The 24,839-nt window shown below is 33.9% G+C and overlaps 1 protein-coding gene and 1 long non-coding RNA gene across 3 annotated transcripts in view; one reads left to right on the top strand and one right to left on the bottom strand.

The window, feature by feature from the left end:
* The window catches only part of LOC145936397 (terminal nucleotidyltransferase 5C), a 110,087-nt gene that overhangs the window by 34,049 nt on the left and 51,199 nt on the right, over positions 1-24,839 (bottom strand). Inside the window, exon 1 of one of the 2 annotated variants that reach the window (XM_083038602.1) lies at positions 23,203-23,929. The exons of the other annotated variant lie outside the window; for it this stretch is intronic. The gene's annotated coding sequence lies outside the window, so the exon portion shown is untranslated. Of the gene's footprint in view, positions 1-23,202; positions 23,930-24,839 lie in introns of those variants that run through there. 2 annotated transcript variants of the gene reach the window in all.
* Positions 1-24,839, top strand: part of LOC145936409 (uncharacterized) — a 97,060-nt gene that overhangs the window by 61,638 nt on the left and 10,583 nt on the right. The window lies entirely within an intron of this gene.

Here is a 24,839-nt window from a genome sequence, read left to right as displayed (position 1 = left end):
TTTATTGTAATTATTAACTAAGAACTTTTATTAATAGTATATTAATATTAATAATAATTTATTAATATTAAATATAATTATTAATAATTGAGCAAACTTTTGTAAGACGTGTAACTTTTCGATGCGATGATCAAAATTGCAATAAAGTGTGCGAACTTTTCGAAAAGTTCTTTATACAATAGTTATAGCAATTTTGAAACACCTGACGAGAAAGCATCAATGAAGAGAATCTATGATGAAAATAGTCCTAGTGCGTCATTCTTTATCCACTCAGCGACGTAAGAAAATATGTATATTTGATTAACCGAAGCCTCGTAGTTATCCGGAGGTCCAGTCTTTACAGTTGAAAACTTCAGCTTGCGTAACAGCGGCGCACACAAGCATAATAATGTTGTTGACGCATATGCGATTATCAGACTTCCGTCCAAGCGAGCTTGACAATCGGTATACAGAAAAAAACGACCTGATCGTGAATAATATGCGGCATAAAATAAGCGCGATGTATAAAATAAATGTAAATCGTAAAATTTATACCCATTTTAAGCCTCTTTAGACGATCTATAATTCGCGATAAAATTCCAAACAGTATTCTATCTACAAATTTTATGTGTCGTGTAATACAGAAAATATTTGAACACATAAAATACACATATAAATCAATATGTATATATGTATATGTAAGGATACATGTATGAATTAAAAACATGTAAGACATAAAATTATAAATAGAATTTTGTTTTCAATTTTGTCGCAAATTATAGGTCGTCTAAAAGTTTTTTAAAAAATAAAATGCATAAAATATATGATACATAAAACGCAAGTTTAAAAGTTCGAATTTTCGTCCATAATAGTTCACGAAAAAGAAATATCTTTGTAAAATAAATTGTTATTTACTATTAAATATATTTTTTTCCGAAAATACGTAAGGTACATTTTTAAATTTGATACTTAAATAATATTTTGTTTTTTTCTTATCGAGCCAATGCGTTTAACATTCTTCCTGAAAGTTATGTAATATTATTTCAGTTTCTAGAAGTCAAAGTAACATTAATCATAGTAATTTTCGCTGGAAATCTTTCCAATATCCATCTTCAAAGACATTTACAATCGGCTTTGCACTTCTCGATGATGGTACGAGAGAAGATAGTTAAATAAATATATATATATATATATATATATATATATATATACACAGGATGTTACAAAAGCATCGGATTTGCTTAGCACCATGCGATAGAGAATGAAAATCTAAGAAGATTTTTCCTCAACGAAAATGTCGAGGGAGGTCATCATTTTTTGCAAGTTCCCAATTTTTGCCATCATATATCTTAGTAACTAAGCCTTAAATTAAAATTCTATTAAATTAAATTCGACCTGAAATTAACTGAAGAATGCAGTTTTGTTAATATTTTAATTCCATAAAGTTTATTTTGCGAAAAGCCCTTCATTTTCAATCACTTATAACTCGAAAATTATTGATGCCTCGACATTTTCATTGAGGAAAAATCTTCTTAGATTTTCATTCTCTATCGCATGGTGTTAAGCAAATCCGATGCTTTTGTAACACCCTGTATATATATATATTTAATAATCTTTATAAGATCTTTGTAAGACATTATCATTATATATATAATTTTATTAATCATGTATTATTTTATGCTATTTGTGTGCATATTTATTTATATATGTTTAAAAAAAATTGTGAACAACTGTATTTGCAATTCAGTCGCTTCTTTTTAAGACGCATATGTATGTATAGAAAATTGGTGATGGTTCAATTTTATCAGTACAGTTAACATATAACACTATAATAGCGGTAACGTCAATTGCAATAACTAGCGACGACATTAATGAAATACGCTATTTCTGGCAAACGAGAAAGTCGCAAAACAATGTAGCAGCTGTGCATCACGGAATCTCTATGCAACGAAAGGCGAGACTGCACTCTTATGCACAGAAGCTTTTTCTCTTTTCTTTTTCGAGATTCTCCCTCGCCAGTCTTCTTTACTCAAGTGAACCTTACACGGCAAACAACTATCAAAGTTGCATGCACCATATGTTGCAACGTGAAACACGCAAAAATCCGATCGGTTCTGCGAGAAATTACGAATTTCACGATATCCGCAAATTATCCGCAATTTTGATGATTACCGAATTATGACGTTTCGCAAAACACGATGTAATAACCGAAATACGCGTAATTACAAAGAACAATATGAAATACGCTTAACACTGTTACGGCCTCTCGTTGTGCTTCTATCTAAATTGCCAACATAATCCACATATTTTGAACGTCGCAGCACACGTTTATCGCGATGTTTTAGTTACATAACCGAACACACAATGCAAACAATGCGCAAAATGCAAGTCAAATCGTTCTCAAAGTAATGACTTTTTAATGACTTCGAAATTATTTTATGAATTGACATTATTATAAAATAATAGACTTAAGCAAATTTATAATTAATCTATTAATGACAAAATATATTACAACACATAGTAATAATTATAGTTATCAAAAGTAAAATAATATGTCAAAATTTTGCTAGTGTAATAATTATATTTTTTTAAGATTCCGTTTTTTTTAAATTTGTAATTATATATATAATATAAATTGCATCTATTCCTAACAGATTTGTTATCTCATTGCTTCGATATAATTATACTGTTATAAAAACGTACAAAAAGTATATTCACGTCAAACATATATTTGCAAACTGATTAAAAATTAAAAAATGTTCCAATGTAGGCAAAGATGAGATCGGCTTAAACTTTCATTCAAACTATTAAGAAGGTGTAACAGAATCGCCGATTGCTTGCTCCGTAAACAACGCGTCAAAGTAAAACGACGTTCTATCATCGTAAACACTTCGTGAAAGGCGACTCCGCGAGTTCCATTTTGCATGTCATCGTACGTGATGGGACGATTTCGATGTGTATATACGACCTCCGGTGCAACAGCCTCGATCTTCAACAAGTAGCACGATTCGCGTAATAATATATAAAAGATTACATTCTATCAAACACTTTCAATTTTTATTAATGAATCGATAATGAAATGTAATGCTATATCGAGACAGTATATATGATGTGATATATAAAACTCTATGTTAAGTGTATTATCACTTTTGCAAATAATTGCTATTTTTACATCTGCTATATAATAGATTATAACAATAAAAAAACACTCGACAAAACATCGTAGTCACCTTTAATTTTGCAATCTCTTTCGATAAGAAATAATTACGGGTAAATTCTCGATGGAACCGGCTGAAAATAATTGAGGCAATTTGCGAAATCGCTCGGCAATTTCACGAGTCATTCGACAAATATATGGTCGAGAAACTAATTCATATCCACCCATTGCCCTATTATATTTTTCAGTACAAGAATTTCGCAATTCTTGATTGAATATCGAGTATATATTTACATACGTATATACTACATGTTAAAAGATGAAAAGTAAAAAGCACACATTGTATTTCCATTAACTAATAAATGCAAAATTACGGAAAATAGGTGCCAGCTAATTTAATAACGCAGAGCTATTCAACTTAATTACTAAATACGCGTTATTATATCATATCATCAGAGTATGTGCAAACTCAAGATAGGTATACGTTCGTAACACATTCATAGATCGTTCCTGTTATTTATTAGTTTCAAATGGCTAAATAAACGACAATAATAATCGCGAAAAATGGAGCCTAATTAAAACCTCGATATAGCCGGTATAGCGATGAATTAAAGTACTCGACGAACTCAACCTAATTAGCCCGGCGATCGTTACATGACCTAACGTTGCACAAAGATATCGAAGACTTACGTGAATGCACGTAAGCACGGATTTATCGACGACATTGTACTGGAATCCTACGAATGTCAACGATTTAGTCTATTTGCGTAGCTTTGCGTCGTTATCAATTTGTCGATCTATCGAACGGTACTCGAAATCTTAATTTGTAAACATTTTTCTTTCGTAAATTAAGTACTATCTGACTTTTTAAAGCCTTTAGTGCTTACACATGGATTCTATAGGTATATAATTCTTTCCAGATATTTATGTTTTCAGCATTTAATATATTCCTTTTTTTCCCCCATTTTTCATATTTAACTATTCATCTCTTATTTACAATGTAAAACATCCCTGTTATCCATTTATACATACAAAGTTAACTTATTCTGTCGGAAATTTTATATTTTTTCAAAATAATTCATTTTTTAAATTAAATTTAAAATTATATAAATAAACAAATTTATTAAACGATATGAGTCTTTATTTGCAGTTTGCTCTTTGAGAAATATTTGTACAATAAAAGTTTGTAATTTATAAAAAAATTATATTCTTTAAAAAACAATTTCTTCGAAAATGAAAATATATCTATTTCTAAAAATATCTTTCCTATCAATCACAATGTAATAAATATCCATTTGAAAATCTCTGCAATATGCTACAACTACTATGTAATATATGATAGCAATTCCCTCGAGGAGCAAATCTCGCAGGCAGAAAAAGAACAAAGAACAAAGAACCCAAGTTTTTATGCGGATCGCTCTCATAACATATATGTATATAAGATATAAATCGCTCGAGTTATAACAAACGACTAGACCATTACAATTTACAATCTTACGTAATCGATCGTTAGTGCGTTAATGATACAGACTAATTGTAAGAGAAAGAGAGATACGAGAGAATAACTACCACTCAATTATCTCAAATGGAATTCTATCATATTATTTGCATTCGTAGCATGATTTTGTTACGTATGCGGTTCTCTCATTCATCATGACATCGCGAAGCGTGGAGTCAACGTGCGACGTTGAAAATTGCGGAGCAGTCAAGTATGCATGTCAAAAGTGATTCCCGCGTTTTAAATTGTTAGATACCTGCAACGCATATGTCGACGAGCCAAAGGCGTGATTGTGAAAATTTAAAAACGTTGAGCAGGTAGAAAATTTCGCCAAGTGAGCATGACGACGCTCGCTCTCATTCTCTCTTCGTCATCATTGTCATTAATACCGATCTAGGGAAAAGAATGTCACGGAAGATTGATTCGACGGTAAGCAAAAGAACGTGCGAGGGTATCCTCGGCAAATGCCTTGGCTATTCTAAATACCAGAAAAAGGTCATGTTCGCGGTAAATATCGGGTTGTTCTGCTGGCAGCCATAATACTGCAACTTTGTTGGTCAGGTGAACTAGACTCGTACTTTCACGCGATGAGCGCTCGAATGTGCGCCAACCTCCAGGTCTTTTTCCCGCCTCGTGAAGATTTCGCTCTCAAACGAAACAAAGAAAGCGAACCAGGAAGTGATCCTCCTTCTCGAAGCAGAACGTTTCTCTCGACAAAGAGAGATTCTTCATTTTTGTGTGTCAGATATTGTATATAATATATTTATACATATTTAGCATTTAATTGTCAATGTTTTATTATACGATACCGAGGCAATATATTGATATATATATAGCACATCAAAAAAATACAAGAATTTTTAGCATATAAAAATTTCATCACGCATATTTCATACATTTCTATGGAAAACAAAATTTTTTTATCCTATAATTTCATCTACATATTTTATAAAAATAAAACCTTGAGAGCGTAGGATTAAATAGAATTTGTATATAAGTATCTCTGGTCGCGCTTCCATCGCGTAATTGATATAAATTGTATTTGTAAAAAAAAAAATGTTGCGGTTTCGGTTATAGTTTTTGAATGAGAAACGAGATCAATACATAATCGATGATGTAATATTTGGATGTAGAAGCTTTTGGATATGCTCTGCAAAATTTCATATCGCGAAATTGCGGAAAAAAAAAATGCCACATTCCTGAGCGTTTCATAACAGCATTGGAAAATATATCGTGAGCTGTAACAATCCTCTTTTATTCGCATTCCATACTTTTTGGAAATTTGTTTTTTGAATCAACATTGGAGAGAAAGAGATGCACAAAGAATGATATAATGGATGGTATGGATGTATGTATGATATATTAAACGTGACATATAAAACATATTAAATAGAAAATTGCAATAATAAAGATATTGATATAACTTAATAAAAATAATAAATAACTTAATCATGTAAATAACTATAATTCCAGCACGATTTGAAGACTAATATTTATCATAGATTTATACCTCATCGATGCAAAAAAAGGATAAGGACTATAATTGACTTATACAGCCTTTTTAATGACTTGTAAGTACATACTACACGGGCGGGAAATATTTCAAAAGTTTTTTGTTAAGCAATAAACGCGCTCGTATTCTTACATTTGAGCCGACAGCGCATCTCTCTTCACGTGTTCCTATATTAGTATTTTATTTTCGTTTTTTTTTCTTGCTACGAGGTGACCTTATTGCTTAATTATCAGAGATAATTTTGTGCGAGTAAACATTCCTGCAAAATTAATCGTGGATCATTTCTACGTGAACTATATATTTTCCACTCTCCATCGGCAAGAAAGATATAGGACATAAAACTACGTTTGCGCATAAAATCCAAATACATAGTTGTATAATCCGATGTAATGAAATAAATCGTAACAGGTTTTTATAAAATCATTTCGTAAATCATGATTGTAAAATTATAGATGTCGAAAAAGCAAGAAACGATAATTATTTATGTTTAAACGGAATTAAGAAATGTCAGCAAAATTGCTTAACACTTTCACCGTCGTTTAGCATTTGCACAACCACCGTTTTTGTCACCATTGATACATTGGCAGTAGTGTTAATAAATAATATCACGAAGCCCTTTCATATTTCCGAAAATTTCGCATTTAATAGGATAGGTTTGTGTTTCGTTACATTTGTTTTCTCGGATAAAGAACAAGAATTTATAATTAAATAAATGCTACTATGTTGTTTAGCATAAGCATAAGTAGCATTTATTTTTATTTCTTAATTAATATTTCAAAAATTTTTACTATCTTACAAATTCACATATTAGCTGTGTTGTAAGAATGTTTTTACACATTTCTTGTAAGAATATCGATATTTTCTTTATATTATACGAATTTACGCACGAAACATAAAATAATCAGTCAAAAATAAATGACTAGTCTTATTTATATGGAAATATTTATATCGAATTTTAACATCGTGACAAAGAAAAAAAAAATATGAATGAAATTTTTACTAAATGACTATATGTTATATAAACATTAAATTTGAATATTTCTTATAAACATATAAAAAATAATAAAAGAATAAAATAATTAAATGTTTTCATTAATGTTACATTTATCACGACAGTCATGTAATAATTTTCGCGAGATTTGACATTTACGTTGCACGTCTTCGCGAGAGGTTAATAGCTTTTCGAGACTCGTTGACTCATAAGAGAAGTTAATGAGCGCACGCAGACATCAACACTCGACGACTAGGTTTGTTTCACCTGCAAACGAGAGTGTGAAGTGCAGAACAATGTCCGTCTCACAATCAGTGAAACAGCATGTTCTCACGTTTGCGGTGATGAGCTTTAAAACGGGCACGAATTTATTGTCAATTGTGCTAGATTTCTGCTAGAGAGAGAGAGAGAGAAAGAAAACAAAAAAAAATATCAAAACAGATTTACTGCAAACTCGCGATTATTAAACGTCGTTGCTATCGAAATCTCCGACGCCTCCACATCTGCAAATTACAGATGTGTCTTTAAATAATGCATGAGAAAACAACAATGTTATAACGCAGCAGCTGTAGCGCCAATCTGTCGCGTCACTAACAGGATAAACTCGTTATATAACATGTCAAGGAGCAAAACTTTTCGCGCAACGACTTACTACATAATGTGGACGTAATCGCGTATCTATAATAGGCAACGGCAGACTTATTTGCGGACGCGCGCGCGAGTGGGTTCCCGCCTACAAATCCGCTCGAAACAATATCGAGGAAGCGTGCGGAGTGAAGTTTATCTCTCTCGTCCGCCCGTGGTCCATTTCTTCGCTCCTATCGCGTCGTCGCCATTTATTTATTATCACGGTCGCATGGCGAGCCGAGATTACGGCACTTCACACAGCACCGGGTGATACTTTGAACAACATCGAAGAAGTTAGAGAGTTAGAGAGAGAGCGGATAAATATAGCTCTTCGATACACACACGTAAGATACAACGAAAAGTACAAGAACAAAGTATAAGAGACATGGTAGAAAGAATTCAACCATGGCGAAAAGTGTATCGAGACAATCTGTTAGAAACAAAGAAAAATATTCTCTTCTTTATATATACTCATATCGCGAAATTGAAATATATTTCTCGATATAAATACCATTCGATATAAACACAAAATTATATTCATTTTTTTGTCTGACTGCTTTTTACTAATTTTCACTCATACATTGCACAAAGAAGCAAACTAATTTTTTAATTGTATTCGATAATGATAATTTTAGTTTAAAAAATTATTAAAGTTTTCTTAATCTTTACACCGCTATATTTTGTTTGGCAGAAGACTATTTCGCAGAGAACACGCGGTATAAAATATATTAGACTGTTCTGATTTTTTCGAATTAAACGATTTAATCAAACTTTTGATTAAATAAAAGAACCTGATATCTTCTTTGTTCCTAGAATTCTCGACCGCACTTGAGCAATCGAGAGTGAAAATGGATCTCGACGATTCGACGTTCTCCAAGCGCCCGGTCGTTGAGAATGTGCAAATCATTTCACTCTCACCGTCTCGCGATACAATTTCAATCGCTACGTTCGTATAACGAGCGAATAAATAGAAGCGTATAAAAATAGAAATAAATACCCGTACAAATGGAATCGAATCGATTGCTGGAAAAAGATTGTGGATAAGCAAAAGAAAGAATTTTTATACATTTTTGAAAATGTTTGCAATGTAAAGATAAAATGTGAAATAATAAGTCAAAAGATTTTTCCACACGATAAACTTTTTAAGCAAAACAATGTCGTTTAAAAAAAACAAGCAATTTCCATTATATTTACAATCCCGATATTTTACAAACCCGTTTGTGATCACAATGCAGTCAATAAATAAACTTGTATTAAAAACAAATTCATGTAAAATGATGGGCTTTAAATTAACGAATTTGTTATCAAGCTTGCAAATCTAATATGAATGAATGGAATATCGTGTTTTATTTGTTGTTCAGTTTCATTTATTGATAGAACACAAATCGTTAATTAGACATTTATACATTAATTCTATTGTCATTTTTAAATAAAATATCTATTGTCATTTTTAATTAAAAAAAAAATCAGCACATGCAGACAAATAAAACACAAGCAAATATATTTAAAATTTATCTATCATAATCTCTTATTATTCTGTAACTTACATATAGATATTAAAATCTGTATAGATTGATTCATGATAGGTTTAAAGTTTCGACGTTAAGGACTCAACACGTTATGCCGATAAACAAGACATTGACAGATGAAGTTTCGCACCGCACATGTATAATAAATCGGATCGAGCGTTGATCAGATCGCTATAAAAATAGCATCGATAAGAATAACATCATTGTTTTACGTCGATATTGACGTCAAACTTTATATCTTATGATAACCAAAACAGATAAATTATGATAATATCATTAAAATGTACAATGGCGATTCTATCAAACCGAAATATGAATCGAAGAAGGTAAAAAGATCAACTCTTTACAAAGCGTATCAATTACGTTTCTCAATCAAGTGGAAATACGATGAGTATTCAATTTCTAAACTTCCGCGTGAGTTTGATTTAGATTATTGTCGGAGCCAATTCTCTCTCTCTCACTCTCTTTCACTCTAACAAGATATATTGCTTCAATCACGAAAACATTATTTGGGGGAGAAAGGCGCTTGCGTAATCGGATTTCGTAAATTGCGCGACTTTTACACGTGTAACTTTAAGTCAAGCGTAGCCAGTCGCGGATTATGCGACCTCGTGTTGACGTTGATGTGGGACAGGGTATTTAGCGCGCGCCACCACCTCGATAAGAATACGCGAGGACAGTGATAGAGGCGCGGCTTTCGTCTTCCACGAGTCACGCTGGCTTCTTTCGCGACCAGCTGATTCGACCGATCGAAACAGATCTCCCGAGATGCCCAAGCGATTTCACGCCGGATTTCAACAGCGAAGGGAACGATCGTGATGGCGTTTCGCGATGACGCAATAACGCGAGCGACTCTTGCGAAATAATCGCGTCAAATATCGCCGAAAGAGACACAGTCATAAAAACAAACGCCCGGGGAAATTTTTGTGAAATATAGAAAAATTGCTCTTCAATCTTCATCGCTCACGATGACATGTATATGTATTATATGTCAAATTTTTTCCGAAGAATTTTATAGAAAAATATTTCTGTGAAAGACAGAACATAATAGAATTATTATTTAACATTAAACATGAAACAGTTTGGAAAAATTCATTCTCGAACACTATTTTTTCAACTTAATTTTCAATTATATATAACTTAAAAAAAATTAATGTTACAGCAAATAATAACAGCTGATGCCTGATAAAAGAAGCTACGCGAAAGAAATACATCTGTTATCTTTGTGGGTCAAAACTGAGAGGGAAAAAATGTCTTAGTCATATCGTGTGATAGATTAGGAATGAAGAGGAAGAAAAAAAGTAACCACGCGACCGCGAAAAGATGCAATATGCAAAGCTGGATCGCTCACGCACCCGATTTACCAATCACAACGAGATCGGTTATTGCTCACCTTTCGCGCAGTTTTCCACGTGCATATCACGTCCTGGTACGAACCTTGAAATCTAGTCGCATTCCTTTTGCAGGGTTAAACTAGAGCGTTATTCTCGCATTAAAACGCGATGATGCTAAGAAGCGAGCGAGCTGATCGGTATATTCAGCCGCTCGTATATCTCGTGTTTTCATTTATCGATCAGCTTGCAATGTTCCACTTCTCTATGGATCTTGTAACGAAGTTACAAGCCATCGTGCACAATATTGAACGTCATTAACGGTTAGACGAATGTAATTTGTGATAGTAAACTTGCAACGTACCTGCTTTTATCATCTATGCATCGTGCGGTTCTCGCAATACCTGCACATCGTAATATTTTTGCCAATCATTCTATTATATTCATTTGTAACTAACGATCTAATCAAATAGTAAATATTTCGAAATCGTTAATGCGCTTTCGGTGTAACATTATACTTTATGAGCTATATAAGATATAACTTAGCTGATGAATTTCAAGTAATTATACTTATAATTCTAATTTCACATGGTATATCTTATAAAATATTATCTTGTAAGAAAAAAATAAGAATTTCACGAAATATATTTCATATTATATATATCTGACAATCAGAAGTAATTATTCTTTGGTAAAATCAATTTTATCATAAAAATTTTAAATGAAAATATCGTGAAAATATATGTATATTATTTTCTCTCTAGAAAAAACCAGCAAGACATTCGACATTTCACGATAAATTTCCTGCTAACTAAATTGCAATCTTTTTGCACTAGAAACTGTGCTTGAGAAAAATAGGATTTTATAATCTACGGTCGTCGTTACTCGAAAGAACTTGGCGCGTACTTAGTTCGCATATAAGGGAAAGTCGGTTTCAACTTCGCGATAGAGAGAACACATCCTTATTTCTACTTTCTATGTAATACCGTACGGTCTAGGATTTCCTATCGACAGAACGATGTTGCACGCTCCAATTCTGCATTACAGAAAGGAAGGAAAAAAAAAAAGAAATGCACACACATGCATTTACGAGATACATACGTGAGACATGTGATCGCGATCGATGGCGAAACTGCGCGACAGTAAAGAAAAATATAAGTATCGAGCCATCAAGGCCGACCGGAGAGACGATCGAGAAAGAGGATATAGGCAGGAAGGCGCAAAGTGACAGGGCTGGTGAGAGGACGAAAAAAGAGGGAGAGAGAGAGAGAGAGAGAGAGAAGAGATAGTCTTGCAATAACGCAATTCAGTCTGATCACTTTCGGGGCCGTTTTTCGCCGCACCCAACATTCGACCACTAATTGGCCGCGCATGACGAAGTCGTGCTTCGGAGCACCGAGGTAAGTCTTTCGCCTCGGTCGCCGTATTTAGATGGACATTAATTATGCACCTTTACCTTAGACGGCCATCACCTGTTTTGAACGTCAGTGCATGTGCATGCTTATACATCTTACTTCGGCATGAGCGCTCCAAATACACTGAATGTCTTATCTTATGCAGGCGTCATCGGTAGATTGCTCCGAAATGATATAAAGACAAAATTAATCTTATTAATCTACCGACTGCGATAAATCTTAAACCCGAAACATTTAAACGTATTAATTCGGGTAGATAAAAACTTGTGTGTGCGTTTATCGATATATTATGCAGTATCTGTATTAATTTTCTCAAAATAGATGTTTTTTTTAATAACTTATACTTGTATTATATAATTACATATAATCTATATAAATGTGCAAAAAATATTAAAATATGCTTCGACACACGATCTTCGACAACTTGATTTGCCAGTTTTAGATACTTTTCGTTTAGCAGTTAGCTAAGCTTCGACATTTTAAAATCATTTTAGCAATCTATTATGACAATTATATGATAAATACGACAGAGCCTGTATATGAAGCAACACATCGAAATAAGAATTGTTTGAAAGATTTTTTCACAACTTTCTATTACTTTTGATTGATTCTCAAAAGAATGTTTTCCGAAACTGATTGCGTTAACTATATTATATTTGTTTCTAATTGGCTCGATATAATATTAATTATACATATAACAAGTTCTTTCGCTTTAAATGTGAAAAAAATCGTGAAAGAGACGTTAACAGAGTAATCCATTCAGTATATTAATTATATGCATATCGTCGAATAAATCTATTTTATTTATTATTAATATCAAATAATATAATTATTATATTAATAATAATTATATAAATTCTAATTCCAACAAACAACTTGTTTCTCAGGCGGAAGTATGTAACTACTTCCTGGTAATCAGAAAACTTGGCTGATGTCATAATTTAAGAGAGTAAGCCAAGTGAAATGAGTAAAGTAAAGAGAGCGAGATTTGAAATTAACCTTCTTCTGTGCTAGAAACGTGGCTTTGAATTTTTCATTAGTGCATCCACAGCACTGTTTTCGCAATTTAATTGTAATTTTTAACATTAATATTTAATCACGTATTTCTTTTCCGAATTATAAAAAGAATCAAATATTGTTATTAATAATAAAATATTATTGATATATTGCTTTTATAAAATATGTTTTATTTATCATGTCTTACTCAATTTTGGGAATAAAAGATTCAATTTCACAATCAAAAAAAAGATTTGGGAAGAATAAAAATTTTTAAAGATTATAATATCAATTGTGTGGTACGTGTTGAGAACCCAGTAGAGGGCATGTTTCAAAGTGAATTAATTCCATAGTGCATAATAATTTCTATTATTATGATAAGATTTGCGTGTAATATTACATTTCGAATAGAATTGGATTCCGCGTGGGATGTACAGATGCAAAAGAGCTTAAATAGTAAATGCCGAGTAAAATAAAGACGCGAAAACATCTAATCTTTACGCCAAGATTTAATAGCTTTATCGTAATAACACAGCGTTTAAATGAGCTCTATTAATAAAATTAGATAGTTGACTAACAATAAGACAATAAAATCATCTGTAATTTCACAGAACAAACTTGCATGTGATCTGCAGATATTCATTTTAATCGGCAAAAAATAGACTCAATACCAACAACTATAGACATCATAATTATTTCCAAACTGTGAGCTATTTCTATCAGCTATAGAGATATCTTTAATATACCGCGTTAATGTTGCGTAACAAATACTTTTCATTTTATTTTTTCTGATAATTTTATTCTTCTAATAATTGCGCTAAAATGATGTAAGTTTGAGATGTATTATCTTTCTTACAAGAAAAAATGCATGTTTCTACATCTTTGAGTGAGAGGATTTTTATAAAGGCAAATTACATCAACTATTTAATTAATTAAAGAAACTATTCAAATATCATAGTGTAAGTTTAAAATAATTCTAATGTCAAAGAATGATTACAAGACCATAGCTGTAACTATATATTTTAATAATCTTCAGAAATTTTAATTCCAATGTTTGTACAATTTGTCAGAATGTTTTGTCCGAAACGGTTATGACGGTAATCTTATTTTATTCAAGTAACATAAAAGTACCGACTTAGTGTATTGATGTACTAAGAAAAGGGGGATTGGAAAGTAAATTTTTGAGTAATAAAAAATAACAAGGAACAGACGGATATGGTAAAATGAATATAAAACGAGAAAATACAGTTGATTTGAACAAGCGAGTAAAACGGAAATAAAAGGAGTCAACGGAAAACGAATACAAATGCGTGCTGTTTCTATTTGTGCGAGTAATAAATAAAAATAGATAGGAAACAAAATATGTATAATGATATTCACCTGTTCAATATACATATGTATATGTATAATGGTAGTCATACTTGATCTAATGGACAGCAAACACTTTTAAAAGATAAAAGATAAAAAAGAGACCGATAAACGCATAATATTACGACAATGAAAGAAAACACGATTGTAAACAAGAAGCATGCAAAATGTATATACAACTCGCTTCATTAATAACATTCGATCGCGTGGAAAAGATAAAGAAAATATCACAATATACAGCATCGTATGTATCGGCAAGCGATGCATCAAAACGAGCTTCGATAAATATCAATGATAAATATACCCAGAATATTATCGTCCAGAAGAATCTATTATTAAAACCAACCTATAATAAGTATTCTTCCTCAATGGAAAATTAATTAAATATTGTCTCTTTATAAATTTTTAATATACAACTGGCTAAACGCCTTGTGAAAATTAATCTTTAAATTAATCTTAAAAAAAACTTGTAAAAGTAAATTTAAAAGTAATAAATTGTAAAATAAGTAGTAATTATTTGACTATAAAAAGACAAGAAAAAGCATATTATTAAAAAAAAAAATATTTCGATTATAACACGTGAATTGAAGCGCGCGGCGTATTTTGCTAGTAGAACACTCGACCAATGTAAGAATGAGAAATCAATGCGAATCAATTTATGCGGAGTCACACATAATCAAGGGAAAAGTAACACGAGAGCGCAGACTCGAAGTTTGAAGCGTGTGAATAGCGAAAGAATAGAAAATTAGACAACGCATTCATGAACGTCCGCAACTTTGTCTGTCTTGATCAAATATATTTCCTTATAGGTATCAATAATATCTTATATATACATCTTATATAATGTTATTTATTTCGATTTTTATTCCTGTTGAATTTAAGGATGTATATTTAAAGCTACAAATATATGCTTATTATATTTATTTGCCACATAATACGGCAACATGAATAATGACGTAAATAACGGGGTGATTTCTCATAACACAGACCTCGCGAACAAAAGGCGCACTTGACTTGCCGTACATTATACAGCGATTACGAGCGTAAAAGGGAAGAAGAAAGATAGAAGAGCGAATAAAGGATGATCAAAAAAGAAGAGAATGGTGGGCGCGGAGATATTACGCTTTGACGATGGAACGCACATAAGTGCACATTTTAATGTCAAGGAAGACATGCAAACGCGCGCCGGTTTTGCAACAATACGAACGTGGGCTAACCGTGATAAATACAGTAGCGAGTACAATATTCATGTACTTCGTATACTGAAACGACCTAGAAAGAAATTAACCCTTGCGGGCAAACAGTATGGCCATCCAACATGTATCATATTTCGTCGACAGTTTGACAATTTCGTATATGTATATGTTTACGATAATTATATATACCTATATCAGACATATTTTACGATCTCAACTGATAGTTAAGATTATACTAATGAATATTAAAACAAATTTTTTTTTAGCAAATTTAGACTTTAAGAGAATTCTCAACGTAAATCTTGATAGAGACTTTCGTTTCTGATTATTTCGCATTTTATTGTAGTAAACATTTAATAGATTGGATGAATAAGTTATATATATTACTACACAGGAAAAAAAAGTAATTCTTGTTTTGAAAATAACCTTAGTTTCAACATGGTAATCTTGAAATGAAATTATATTGCGTTAAACAAAGAAAACTTGCTTGAATGAAGCAATTTTATATAGTTCAACTAAGAAAACTATATTCTTATTGTTTAAGAATAATTTTCTTGAATGAAAAAGAAAAAATGTTGGATAGAAAATAATATAATTGGATAGAAAATAATATATATTTTAATAATATACTTTTTCAAATTGTATTCTTTAGATGAGAATTATAATATTAAAATAAGACGGTAATATTGTTGAAATTTAAGATTATTAAATTCTTATGAGAAGATTATAAATTGTTGCGTATATATGAAACAATGAATGTCTTAGATTGAGTATATAAGTTTTGATTTGACACTTGTTTTTTTTCTGTGTATATTCGATTCGATTAGCTAGGAAATATTTCGTATCTATACGAACATAATACACACATATGTATACAACCGGATGCTATTAAAAGTTTCGCATAAATTTTCATCAAACACTACGCAGTTAAGTGTATATAACCGTTGCCTAATCCAACTGTTCAATCATATGAATTCTAAAATTTGACCTTGGACAAGCTTATATCGTGTACAAGTTGCTTGAAAGCAGAGATTATCGGAATAAAATGTAAACACTAGAAAGGAGGATGATCGAACGATATGAAGACGACAAGAGATTGCGAGTTAGAATTAATACATATGCCTAGAATATTTGCGAGTTCCCGGAATTGTTCATTTTATAATAGCCTATATAAATCATACATACTTAAAATTTATGGCAATATCATCTAGATATTAATTTGAATTTTTTAAATATTTTCTCACAAGTATCCATTGTATTCGTAAATATATTACAATTGCAAAAAGCGGCAAAATTTTTTCAAGTATATAAGCTACAGTTCTTTTGTGAGCAAACAAATTTTTCTCTCCTTAATAAAAAAAGAATATTCCATAAAAAAACTGTCTATGATTTCAAATTCTAAATCTCATATTACAACCTAGTCATATTTTTATAATATATTTATATTATTCAATTTTATATATATTTCATAATATTAACTTCAATTCGCGATGGATTATTTATTCGATTGTTTATTCGAGATCTTGTGAAGGAGATTAAGCATATATTGAAGAGAGTATCATCTATATCTCTCTGTATACATATTTGCTCCTTTAATTCTCAAAGTGGTGCACGCGCGGGAATTCGCGGATTCAGATATCGAAAGGGATTGCCGGGGGGGGGGGGGGGGATAATAAAAGCTATGACATCCAGCCACGGCCTCGCGACACGTGTTGCAAATAGATCCGTTGCACAATGCAGTATCATGTTTGATATTTTCGAGAAACATAACTTATCACGCCTACGTCAATAATACGCGCAACAAATGATCTCGCGCTTGATCAAACGAACGTCTCTCTCTCGCGCGTGCACCATTGTTTGGCGTAATATAATCGTTCTGGAACGTTCTGGAACATACGCTGTGTCGGCCGCACATTGTGTCGCTTACCCGCAGTGTCGGATTTATTAAGCTTAATATGCAGGAGAAAGGTTACGCGCGCCAGAAAAGAGTTATGCGCGCGGGGAACGCATGGGTGATCTATTAATAATGATGAATAATGGACGTTGGAATTATGAATAAGAGAAACGCGAAGAGAGGCTATATGCTACTAACTATACGCGGCCACTGAATCTCGGCACCAGACGAGGAACGCGATCCGTAATGACGCGTAGCAGAGAGATGTCCTAGATTTCTCGCCTCCTCTTTTTCTGCCGATGAATTCGACGGATTTGATCTTTCTGAAAAATTAATTGCGACGAACTACTTCTAACTCGGGCGACCTTGAGATCACATGCGAAAGAAATCTTTACACCATCGGTCTTATATATCGCGCCGTGATACATCGTAATCGCGACACGTTCAGCGATTACAATCTCTCTTATTGTTAGAAATTACCGTCACGTGTCAACGTGTCTAGGCGTCACACGTTTTATACAAAAGCGACGGCGATAGAGTTCGAGCGCGAAGTCCGCTAAGCAAAGGTCGAAGTTCGATCAGCGATTAGGGTGGATATATCGTGAAGAAAAAGCGCGATGAACCTTCTCCGAGAGAAAATCGCCGCGCGTTACAAAAGCTTAAATATTCCCGCGGAGAGAGAGAGATAGAGAGATAGAAGACACCGGCAAGAAATTGCTGCAGACGGTGCAGCAATAAAACGATATGCCACAAACGTAAAATCGAATTACGCGAATTTACGGCGTGGATGTAAAAATAAATACGCTGCGTCGCGTTTATTGTGCGAAAAAATACGCCGATCGTAAAGTTGTCTCACCTATGAAAATACGGCGAACCTTTTGATCTTTGCGCATACGTAAAGCAAGATGATCCGAGGGGAAGGAGGGAGGGGAATTTTGGTGCGAATTTCTCGGCGACGTAATTTTTTGAGAAGGGAGCGCTCTGTCAGTAGCATCAGCTGATTTCCTTCTTCAGGATTTACGATTGTTTCATCTTCCGTTCACGACACACAAATGTGACATGGGTCACGTGCGGAAGATTTTCACTCGATAAAGACACAAGATACGGGATGCATAAAAGGATATAAAGTTTAATATCGCAATAAACTCGTGTTTATTGTCGTATAGAGATTATTTAACATCGCTTTACATTATCTGATACGTGGGATAAAATTCATATAAAAAAAAAGAAGTACTTTTTTCCGCAAAAGAAATACTTTATCGCGAAATGTAATCGAATTAAATTACGTGACCGTGAAAAAAGAATTATCTTAAAGTAGAATTAATTAGCGTAATATATGGAAATCCGATGATAAATTTATGGACATGGATAATTTAAAATCAGGAGAAATAGTTAATAAAAGGAAACCTATTTGATATTTATTAGCATGCGTAAATGTGTCATAATAGAAACGCGGACACAAACAAACACTATTACATTTGCCATTAAAATCCATTTCCTGTAGTAGTTAATGACTATTATAATTTAAAAGGGTAACGAATAAACGCTATATTTACTTTATATGGGCGGCGCCATAATTTAATCGATTTAATGTATCTAACCGGAAATTCGAAAATAAAAAAAACCGTGTGGCGGAGATTGGCAAGATATGAAAAAATCCGAAGAAAGGAGGAAGTATTCGCGAAGTGAAAGGCGGGATTGAGCCGTTTAAGTGCGAAGATTACCATGCCCAGGTCGATTGACGAGCACGTCACGTTCCAAATTGACGGCATTCTATTGTCCTGAGGACGACGGAAAAAAAAATTGATTACATTGAATCACGATGCGGGCGCATCGTTACGTCGACGGAAAAAGAAGAAAAAAAAAGTATCGTCGTACCGAAATGCGGAAATTAGATCGATTGAGCGCGAAAGGCATCTTACGAATCTCTAACACGATAACGTTCTATAAAAAAAAAAAAAAGAAAAAAAACCGAGTGCGATATCTTCGACCGGAAATTCGGGTGAGAAGCAGGGTCAAGAAAACATCAGGAATGCATCATAATGCGATCCCGCGAGAAGATTCGCGGGAAGAAAGGAGGAAGTGCTTGGATCAGTGAAAGGCGGGATCAGAAAAATCAACGACGAGGTTATAACTCTTCGATGTACGTGCACATCGTATCTCTCTCTTTCTCTCGTTGCACACGTAACACGTTGCTTATCTCGTATCGCTCTTTAAATACGGACCGTAATACAGTCTGACTGGGATAAAGCTGGTTCCCTGGACGCGTTCGTCAAATATATACTTATCGGATCGAAACAAATATGATGTAACGCGTAATATCGGCGTGAGAATATAAAGTTTAACGTATAAATATGTCACATTTGTACATTCGTTCAATATTTAGCGGATAAACAAACTGTATGATCACAGAGTTGATCCCAAATAAAATGTATATATTGAAATAAAAATATTCCAATATTATACATTGGTCAACTACTTGCATTTATTTATACACATTAGCTGTACGTGATAATAAAGTTATCATATTATCAAATTTGTTTTTAGAAAATAATGATTATTAAAAAATAACATTTTTATTAAAGGAAAATTTATTTTATTCCTACTCATTCAAAGTTCATTATTCTCTGGTAGTGCATAAATATTAAAAAAAATTGCGATAGACTTTATGAATTCTTATGTGTATAAGAACCTCATGTCTGTCTGTATTTGTCTCTCTCTTTTTGTATATAAAATAATTTTTATACAAGTTCTAAGATATTATTTTTCACTTTTGTCCTACTTTTTAATTGTTCAAATATTAATTATGATCGTGGTGCGCCAATAATTAATTATGCAAGTGAGATTGCGCAATGTTGTAATCTCGAGATGAACACGCATAGCTCCGATATGGTACACCCAACATTATACGCGCAAGCTAGCAAATAAATATACGTCACTTGAATTAAACGAGTTTTTATTCTTGCGCGAAACAACCTGTTGACTAATCAATGATGTGACGCGTGTTATTTGCACACGCGTGTTTAAAGTCTTGTGACAAATCTGCTTAAGATTCCTTTGACACTTTCCTCAAACAGTTGACATAAATCGACACAATGCCATCTATCTTCGTGCAAACAATGTTAAAACAATTAAGAGTAGATCGCAACGAGGGAACGACGGGCCGTGAATACGCGCAAGACAGCTGTTTTGTCGCAATAATTTTCGCTCGCGCGAATTATTCCGCTCGTGCCATTTCTCGTCTCGACAGTCGCAAACGTTGAAAGAAAAAAAAGAAAAAATAAAAAAAACCCTCGATTCGATTGAGATGAAGTTTAGCTTTCGGCTTGATGTCTTTGTCGTGAGATATTTTAAATATCTCATCTATTATTTAAGTATTCTGGCAATTTCCGACTATTTCCCAGGATATCTCCCCCCCCCCATTGTCTGAATAATATAAAATATATATCGTACGGTGATATGAGGTAAATCAATTTGCTCGTAATGCGTTTCCATTCGATCGTTCACGACGTTCGCCAACAATCGAGAAACAAAATAAAAAATAATCGTCGATTCTACTAGGAAATCAAGATTCTTTCGAGACAACAAAACGACTATACCGCGTCTACCTCTAACTAATTGTAAGATTGTAAGAGAGAGAGAGAGAGGAAAATAATGTATTACAAACGGAAGTGTAATTTGATCCGCGCTAATGCTAAGTTTGCGAGATTGTAACTTGTTTACCAGTTTGTAATTAGTCATTTTATCTAGAAATGATTAGCTATTAATCACAGAATTTTCCGTACCTATACGTAAGGAAAACACATGTTAATTGTTTAATCTACACGAAACACACGCAGCGTTTTATGTTATAAATTTATTAGAGACATTGAAACATTGCGAGATGGAAAAATTTTGATGAAATTATATGGCCTTTATTTTATGCCGTAAGGAGACACACATATCGAAACACATGATAAATATTATATCGTATGCGGCAATCTCGGTATTTTCTTTGCGTGAAAATAAATCGGACGCTCTCAATCTTTCCATTTTGCGTAATCGCGATCCGTCCTCGCGCTGCGACGTAATAATTATTTCATCATATTGCCGAGGATACTCGTTAAAGACACGGTAAACAAGTCGGCACAGCTTTAATATGTCGTGCGCAACTGCATGTAACGGATGAGTTAACGTACATAGATTACGTTTGCCAGCGATCCGTCGATTCGTTGCGTGTAAGATATATCTCGACCTTGGCTACTTTATTCTCGCAAAATATTTCTTGAAATATCACATATGTATACACAAAGAGACAATCGCGCGCTCGAGGTAGCACCTCGTAGTTATAATTCCATTTCCTTAGTCCCTATTCTGTTAAACGATTTAAATTGCGAATATATAAGGTGTATAGTTTAAGACAAGTGTTTCTTCATATTATTATAAAAAAATTGTTTTATAAACTGTTTGTAAATGTCACAGACTACAGTATTTTATATATGTATATATATATGATATATAGCTGATTTTGTAGAATATATTCAAATAAACATGATTATTTATATTCAATAAAATTAAATTAAAAGAACAAAAAAAAGATACATAGTAACCAACTGTTCTCTGTATATATTGAATATAAATAATTTATACTCATACATTAGTCTATTTTAAAAAAATTTTGCGGATTCTAATTAGTTCCGCGTTTGAGAGACATCATAAGGTAATTTAAATTGCAGAGTGAAAGTGAACTATGCAAAGTGAATCCGCCATCCTATAATTATCTCAGAAGAACGAAGAAGAACGAGTTGATTTCGTACGCAATATCGGATTGATGTACTAATAAATCGATAATCATCGATCGATGTGAATAAAAGTCGAATTTCCACATGCGTTGCTTATATTAAATCAAGCAGATCAATCTTTTCGAAAAAAAAAAAAAAAGATACTTTAATATCCGAAATAATTTTAATATCCGATTGTTACGTACGTTATCAATCAAAATTTATTGAGCCATCATTTATTGAAATTAAATCTGTCAGTTGCAATACTTTTCTCCAAGATTATCCATCTGACAATGAATTAAATCCATTTTTCCTTTGAAATGAATAATATCACCAAGATTTAAAGATCGATTGACATTTAAAATATAAGTATAAGAATTGTTCGAATTGTTTTTGGATCGATCGTTCGCCATCGGTACATTTACCCTGCGTTTCGCGCGCAAAAAAAAAAAGGAATATATGTGTGTATATCGCACAAGTATAAAGCTTGAAAAGTTCCGCTTGAACTCGGCGAAAGAACAGGAAAAGAACCGGGGAAAAGTCGCTCACTCGCGCAAGCGCGTCGCGACATTCTAGAAAAAGCGCGATCGTTCATTTGCATAACTTTTGCGCGGAGATGCAAAGCGGCTCGAGTTTTTATTTTTCAGACCTGAAAGAGATAAAATGTAATAATTTCCGAGTCTCGGACGACGAACGATAATCACAGCTTACGTGACACAACAAATGCGACGAAGTCTTAACTCGATCAAAACACTGTGAATTTCGTTCCAAGACACCAAGATTCGAATTAAAGTATCGCAGGCATGATAATAAACAAACTTTGTTCTCGCGCGGATTTTTCAAACCGATTTCCTATCGCTGTCGCCGAGTATACGCGAATGTGAGAGACAAAGGGCTAACATATGGCGAACGAGATTAATGTAATTTCTAGGAGCGTTGGGTACTTACAATGTGTACAAGTCTTCCCCTTCTTGTTGTCGGGACACTAAGGTCACGACACGTTTCACTGATTTTCTGAGAGCTCGGAGTGTACTGTCATATACGAACACGAACAGATATTACATGTAATAAATCCGGTCCGACAGTTCTTGCTGCGGTGAATAGCTTCTTATCGCGAATACGTATTCCGAAGCCAGCACACTTGCACGTGCCGATTTGTATACCTCGATGTTTACTGTAATATACTCGATGGAACAGAGGGACTTACGCGTTTCTCCCAACGATCGTATCGAATTCGTACGTCACCAGGAATCGAATCTCGCGCGCGCAATGTTGAAAAGAAACACTTTCTCGCGTCTGCGTCCGATAGAACCGCGAGAGATGAGTCGTGTTATCTCGCCGCCCGTCTCCGGGCAAACCGGACCGCTTCGAAGCCGGAGGAGATAGAAGAGATGGTTTCGTATCACGCGAGCCGACGTAGCCGATCTTCCTCTCCCTCGATCGTCCGTTCACGAGCCACCGCTCCGGTTCTCGCGAGCTCGCCGAAGGGTTCGAGAGAAACGAACCTTTCGATGTCGCACACAGGGCAGATGTATACGCGTTTTTTAATCAGAACGATGAGGTATAGATTTGCACGTCAACGAGACGCCACAATTCACCGCGGCGGACCAACTGACACTGACAGAGCGGCGCGTAAGACTCGAGCGCGCACGCATCCCGCGTTTACCCCCATCACTTTGGCGGCGAGTCTCTTCTCCCTTCTCTATCTCTCTCCCCCACTTTGCGCGATCGCGACTCGCGCACTCGCGGCCGCCGTCAGTGTCCTCGTCGCTATTGTCACGCGTTGTGATGCTGCTGACTGTTGATCACGGAGAGAATTTTCTCGTAGAATTTATCCTGAAAATCATGGTAATCGTGGGACAATATGGTGTGGAAAGAATTTTATGAGAATTTCTCTGATTAATTATTTAGCACAATAAAATCACGATAGATATTATTATTTTTTATTGTGTTAAATAATTAATCAGAGAAATTCTCATAAAATTCTTTTCATATACCATATTGTCCCACGATTACCATGATTTTCAGGGTAAATTCTAAGAGAAAATTCACGAGTTTACGAGTAGCAAACGCGACTTGATCCGATCTCCCGGTCTCATCGTTTTTAATACGATGCGACCACGCGAAAAAAAGGAAAAAAAAAAAAAACGTAAAAGAGAGCGAAATGCGCACGACCGATCGGTGAATGATAATAAATCTCTCATCAACACGAGTCACTCTCTTCTTACGCTTCGCGTTCCACTATCCTAGCATCGGCCCCGCACTTTATCCTTCCTCGATTCTCTTTCTCCAATGGCCGAATTTTCTTCTTTCTCTCGCTTAAGCGAACTCTCCTCGCAGCCGCTCGTAGTCGTGGGATCTCATCGCGAATCAAGCCCGAAAGAGAGAGTTAGAGGCGCAAGTAGCGTATTGCGCGATCGATCGTTGCGCTGAGACTTCCGCGATTTTCCGGTGACGCTCTCAACATCTAGTATTTTTTTTTTAATTTCTAGTCATAATCTTGTCTGCCCGATGATTCCGAAGCGATTAAAAATTCCTTAATATTATTCATCTTGAATTATTATGTTACAAATTCTTTTTGCGTA

This window comes from Prenolepis imparis, unplaced genomic scaffold (genome assembly GCF_030444845.1).
Source record: "Prenolepis imparis isolate NDT839.2.m4 unplaced genomic scaffold, iyPreImpa1.0 SCAF_5, whole genome shotgun sequence".
In the NCBI taxonomy this organism is placed as follows: Eukaryota; Metazoa; Arthropoda; class Insecta; order Hymenoptera; family Formicidae; genus Prenolepis; species Prenolepis imparis.
Note: the sequence above shows the minus strand (reverse complement) of the source record. Positions and strands in the feature narration are given on the sequence as shown.